Source organism: Platichthys flesus, chromosome 10, assembly GCF_949316205.1.
Source record: "Platichthys flesus chromosome 10, fPlaFle2.1, whole genome shotgun sequence".
In the NCBI taxonomy this organism is placed as follows: domain Eukaryota; kingdom Metazoa; phylum Chordata; class Actinopteri; order Pleuronectiformes; family Pleuronectidae; genus Platichthys; species Platichthys flesus.
This window is the reverse complement of record NC_084954.1, coordinates 24,380,121-24,386,120: the sequence shown is the minus strand read 5'-3', so window position 1 is coordinate 24,386,120 and position 6,000 is coordinate 24,380,121. Positions and strand designations below refer to the sequence as shown.

Below are 6,000 nucleotides of genomic sequence, written 5' to 3'. Positions count from 1 at the left end.
AACAGACGAGCCCAAAGGTCGGCGTGAGGTTCCGGATACGCCTTCAGGCTGAGCCGGTGGAGGAACATCTGATTTCGAGAGACTGGTTCTGCAAAAATGTCATCTTGGAACAACTGAGGCTGAAGGTAGAAGATGTATACTGCATCCAGTGGAACCAGCCAGAAAAAGCCTTTGACGTTACCCTGGTCAGTGAAGATATGTATTCAAGAGTGGCTGAAGCCTGTAGAAAGGAGGCTGGGACAAGATTCATAGCCGGTTACAAGATTTTGAACCTGGACAGACCAAATTTCAGAACTATCACGGTGCATACCTACAACCCCTTCGTCACCGACCTAGCACTAGTGGCTTTTTTGGGACAGCACGGAGAGGTTGTGACTAGTGCTAGGTACGTAAAAGACATGAGGGGATTCTGGACAGGAAGAAGGCAGTTCCAAGTGCTGCTGAACCCTGACGCAGAAGGACATGGAGGACTGAAGCATCCACCTGCTCTTTTCAGCCTTGGTGGGGACCGCGGTTACCTGTTTTAGGCCCGGCAACCAGCTTTCTGTAGGCGTTGCAGGCAGTCAGGCCATACAGAGGCAGGCTGTTCCAGAGCCGGCTGCCGTACCTGTGGCCAAGGGGGCCATGAGGCTAAAGAGTGCACAGGGCCCAAGGCCTGTCATGGATGTGGTGAAATGGGCCACCTTTACCGCAACTGTCCAAGCAGAAGGAGGACCTTTGCGGAAGTGGCCAAGTCCAATGGAGAACCAGAAAAAGCAAAGCATCCAGGAAAGGGACCCTTGCCTGCAGAGAATGGCTCATGCACACCGGTACTGGCGGCGCCAGCTACGGATCTTTCTGAGATTGGAACAGAGGAAGTCCCCCTGGAGAAAGGAACAAAAGGCAGTGCCACCCGGGATACCGAAGCCCAGGTGACCTGTGACCACGCAGGGGGAGAATTTCCTCCCATCAGACCAGATCCAGCCACCTCCAAGATCAAGAAGGGGGCACGGAAAGGATCACAGGTTTTCGGAGGGGGGAAAGCAATTAGAAGCGGAGAGAGTAAGGAGGAGGGCCATAGTAAAAAGTCAAAGGGGGAAAGCAACGGGGCCGAGGGACAGGACCAAGAGAAGGGAGTTGATGGTGGGATGGTTAGTGGGGTAGAGCAGCAAAGAAGGGCTGCAGAGGAGGGAGGACATCAGGAGCAGGATGGGGGTAACATAGGGCTAGGTAAGGGTGGGGAAGCTATTGAGCATATCGGAGGAGATCCATGTGAGCTGCCAAATGTAGGTTGTGGGCTGGAGCTGGATTTACCTCCAGACCTGCTCAATATACTATCCCCTATGGGAGAAGATGCATATGAGGGACCCAACAGGCCATCAACATCGCCAAATCCAGTGCCCTTTTCCTGGGCGGACGAGATGGAGAGGGAGGACTTCTTCTCGCAGTAGGGAGGTTGTATTTGGGGGGGGGGGGGGGGGGTTTGTGTGGCTGTAAACACTTTAAAAATACAAATTATAATGGCTGTAGTAAAGATGCTTTCATTAAATGTAAGAGGAATGAGGGACACGTTTAAAAGAAGGGTTGTTTATGATTTTGTGGACCATCTGCATGTTGATATTTGTTTATTGCAGGAGGTTCATCTAAGGGACATAGGGGATGTAGCGAAATTCTCAAGGGAGTGGACGAAAGGGGATTCAATCTGGAGTGTGGGAGGGGTCCACTCTACAGGTGTAGGGATATTGTTTGGGGTTAAAGAGATAAGGGTGGAGGATGTGTTCACAATTGTCCAAGGGAGGATACTGGGTGCTGACATCACATGGGGGACCAACAAGCTGAGGGTTGTTGTGGTGTATGGACCACAAACTCAGAGGGAAAGACAAAAAATGTTTGGTTTAGTAGAGACACACCTGACCACCAATAGGCAGGTAATTGTAGGTGGGGATTTCAATGTGCAGTTAGGCAAGGGGGGGGACATCAGCGATATTTATATCTCCCACCTCATGGCTAGACACGGGTTAGTAGATGGGGGGAGGATGGTTAGGCCACTGGCAGACGGTCCCACATGGCGTAATTCACGCGGAACGTATAGACGTCTTGACTACGTGTTTGCCTCAAAGTCTATGATATTGGTGTCAGGTCGACTGCTCCCTGTGTTTTTCTCTGACCATGATGGGCTGCTGTTTGAGGTGCGCCTGTGCCTGCCTGTTTTTGGGCGTGGGTACTGGCGCTTAAATATAAGCATACTAGAGGAGGACATGTTCAAACAAAGTTTTAAACTGTTTTTCAAAAAACTTTTAGGACTAAGACCATTGTGTACTGGAGTGATGGAGTGGTGGGAAGTAGCCAAGAAACGCATGAAAATGTTTTGCGACAGTTTTTCTAAAAAGAAGGTGAGGTTGGCAAAGAGAGAGGTGTTTCGCTTACAGCACCTCCTCGAGCTTGAATACAGCAAAGGAAACAGCACTGGCACAGTAAATCAGTGGGCTTGTGACTCCCTAAAAGCAAAGCTCAGGGAGGTCTTTGAGGGTAGGGCCCGGGCTTACCTGTTCCTGGTGCAACGAAATGACTTGGAGAAGCATGAGACATGTTCTGCTGCTTTCTTCAGCTCAATACGGGCAGACAGGAAAAGACAGGTACAGACCGGGATCAGGGACAAGCAGGGTGTGGTAGTGTCGGAGGCAGCTGAGATGGTGGGGGCTGCTACTGACCACTACCGCACAAGTTTCCAGGAGAAAGAGGTAGATGTAGGGGGAGGGGAATACTTCCTGAACTTACTGACCAAGCAGGTGCCGTCGGACATAGCGCAGGCTTTGGAGGCCCCGCTCACACTCAAAGAGCTCGAGGGAGCCCTTGGTAAAATGAACAAGCGGAAGGTGCCTGGCATCGACGGACTGCCGGTGGAGTTTTATCTCAAGTTCTGGGAGATTCTTGGACCGGTAGTGTTGGAGGTGTTGTCCACAGTGCTTCTCACAGGTGCAATGGGAGGGACTATGGCTACAGGGGTGATCTCCCTTCTGTTTAAAAAGGGGGATGGCACCGACCTCGGAAACTGGCGGCCACTGACAATGTTGTGTGTTGACTAGAAACTCCTGGCAAAGGTCCTAGCGGATCGTCTGGGCACAGCGCTTCCACACGTGGTCCATGTGGACCAAACGTGTGGGGTGGCGGGGCGCTCTGTTAGATGGAATCTCCAGCTCATACGAGACGCTGTCGCTTGGGCGGAAGACAGACACCTGCCATTTATGGTGGTGGGCCTCGACCAGGCAAAGGCCTTTGACAGGGTTCACTGGGGCTTTATGTTTAGGGTATTGGAAAGGTTAGGCTTTAACAAGGGTTTTGTCGGATGGTTGCGCACATTATACACAGGTGTGGGGAGCACAGTGGCAGTCAACGGTCACTTAGGGGAAGTTTTCAGGTTGCACTCAGGGGTAAGACAGGGCTGCCCACTCTCACCGCTGCTCTACATCCTTTACATAGAGCCACTGGCGGCAGCTATTAGGGCTGACCCAGGGGTGAAAGGTTTCCTGGTTCCCGGCAGCAGAGGCCTGCGGGTCAAGCTGTCACAGTATGCAGACGACACCACACTGCTGCTGGACAGTGATGAGAGCCTGATCCGATCCTTAGAGATTTTTCAGGACTTTGGTCGGGTGTCTGGAGCAAGACTGAATCACGCCAAGTCCTCTGTCAAGTTCTTTGGGAGGTGGAAAGAAAGGACAGATGTACCGGGAGGGCTGTCGCTATGCACAGGTCACCTGAAGATACTAGGGGTCAGCTTTGAGGCAGCCAACAGTGCCTCGATCAACTGGACCAGGCGAATTACAGCAGTCCAGAAGAGGCTTGCACTCTGGAAGAGCAGGTGCCTGACCTTTATAGGGAAGGTACTTGTACTGAAGGTAGACATTCTGCCATCCCTCCTATATTTGGCATACATATATCCACTGCCAGTCAGCATGAGGAGACTTCTCATGCGCCTCGTGTTCCATTTCATATGGGGTGGGAGGTACGAATATGTGGCTAGGACTCGCATGCTGGCTGGTATCGAAGCAGGAGGGAGGGATGTGCCACACCTCCCGCTGAAGCTGGACTGCATTTTTGTTTCTTCCTTGTGTAGGGAACTATCATTTCCGATAGAGCACCCCTCAGGCTACTTCTTACGACTCTATTTCGCGTACCAAGCTAGGGGGTTGATTGTCTGGAACAATTTGGCACCCAGGGTGGAGCAGCAGCCATGGCATTACAACCATGCAGCCAGGTGGTTGCAGGCTCATCCTGAAGCCTCAAACAGAGAAATAAAAATAGATCACAGAGCCCTCTACAGAGAGGTCAGCAAGGGAGTGGTCGCACCTTCGGTGGTGGGGACCCCGAAAGAGATTTGGAGGGGGATTCAGCCAGGGGGGCTTGACAATGAGCTAAAAGACATCAATTGGTTATGCCTGCACAAATGCCTGCCAGTGCGGGAAACCATGTACCGGCATGGGTTGGCAAGATCCCCTGTGTGCCCTCGGCCAACCTGTCCGGGGGAGGAAACGGTCAGGCATGTCATGTGGGACTGTCCAATTGCAAAGATAGTATGGGGTAAAGTGGGGGAACGGCTAGGGCAGGTGGTCCGAGGATTTAATTTGACCTGGGATAAGGTTGAAAGAGGTTTAGGCTCAGGAAATTTCCCAATGTGGTATATCATAAGCACTACAAAGAGGATAATGTGGTCGGCCAGGCAAGATCTGGTAAAGAGAAATAAAGACAGCAGTGTGGAAGGGATCATGAGGAGGGTGGAAGCTGATGTAAAAGGGAAAATCAAAAGGGATATAGAGAAGTGGGGGAAGCATGCAGCCCTAGAAAGGTGGAAGGGAGGGTTTGGGTGGATATGGTGAACTGAGTGTGAGGTCAAATGGAGTTCTTTGGGCTGTTTTTTGTTTTCTTTTATTGTTTTCACCTTTGTTACTGCAATATGGACCGGGTAGGATATGAAAAACGAATATTTATGACTGTAAAGGCTCACAGTCGTGGCCGAAAATTGTATTAGGGATGGTCATACATGATAATTGATTTGTATTGATTTGTCTTGATTTGTACTGAACTGATGAAAGTTTTTTGTAATAAAAAAAAAAAAAAAAAAAAAATCTGTTCTTATCAGTTTAATATCTGATATGTCCTCTATATGAGGACTACATATTAAGCAGATTTTTGGCAAGAGGAGCAGAAATTTGGAGCTTGCTCCCTTCTCTCCACGCATCGACCTAGCATTGCAGTGCCGCTGGGAACGGTGCACTCTGTTCTTACCTTGTAGAAAAGCAAACACTCAAACAATTGTGGAGGTTTCAAGGTGAATTCTACACTGGGTCAATGAAACTGAGGGAATGGCCTGGCAGAGTTTGACAAGTGTGCAAAACTGCTCTTATGACTCACTGCCTTGTGAAGTGATTATGCATGACTCTGCACGGGGTCACAATGAGCATCAACTGGATTCCAAATAGAATCAGAAGCATTTGTCAAAAACTGAAACGTGTTTTCACTCAACATCTCCTGGGAGACTTGGTGAGAAAGCAGAGTCCGCTTTTGGACCCAATGTAAGTGGTTCAGGGATGTATCGCTTAAAAAGGCTTAAAAGCCAATCACTAGTCAGGGCAGGAGCAAATAAAGCCTTGTATAATTTGTGTTGGCAGATGGGGGCGTGGTGGGAATGTTGTATACTAGAATCTGACATGCGGAAAGCAAAGAGAGGCCCACCGCGAAGGTGGTGACTGTGACCGAGAGGCTCCACCGCTGTTCTCGAGCAGAGGGCCATGCTGACTCTGGTTTCTCTTCATAACGCACAAGTCTTTCGCCTTTTACTAAAGACTTCCGTGGAGAGGAACAAACATGAGTTGAATCTATTTTTGGCAGGCTTTGCTGTATGGCTGAGCCTTATGAAATTGTGAAAAGTCAAAGAGCTGTCTAGGTCAGAAATCAAGTGTCCACAAAGGAGAGCTTGGGCGGAGGTGATGAACAGCAGCCATTGTTATGCACACCTACAAACGG

General features: G+C 50.0%; 2 non-coding genes across 2 annotated transcripts; both read left to right on the top strand.

Moving 5' to 3' along the window:
• The first annotated feature begins 5,065 nt into the window (after positions 1–5,065).
• LOC133962988 (U2 spliceosomal RNA) lies at positions 5,066–5,256 on the top strand. Its single transcript, XR_009922548.1, has one exon. It is a non-coding gene; the product is annotated as a U2 spliceosomal RNA (small nuclear RNA).
• Positions 5,257–5,769: 513 nt separating this feature from the next.
• Positions 5,770–5,882, top strand: LOC133963406 (U5 spliceosomal RNA). Its single transcript, XR_009922908.1, has one exon. It is a non-coding gene; the product is annotated as a U5 spliceosomal RNA (small nuclear RNA).
• Positions 5,883–6,000: the final 118 nt, after the last annotated feature.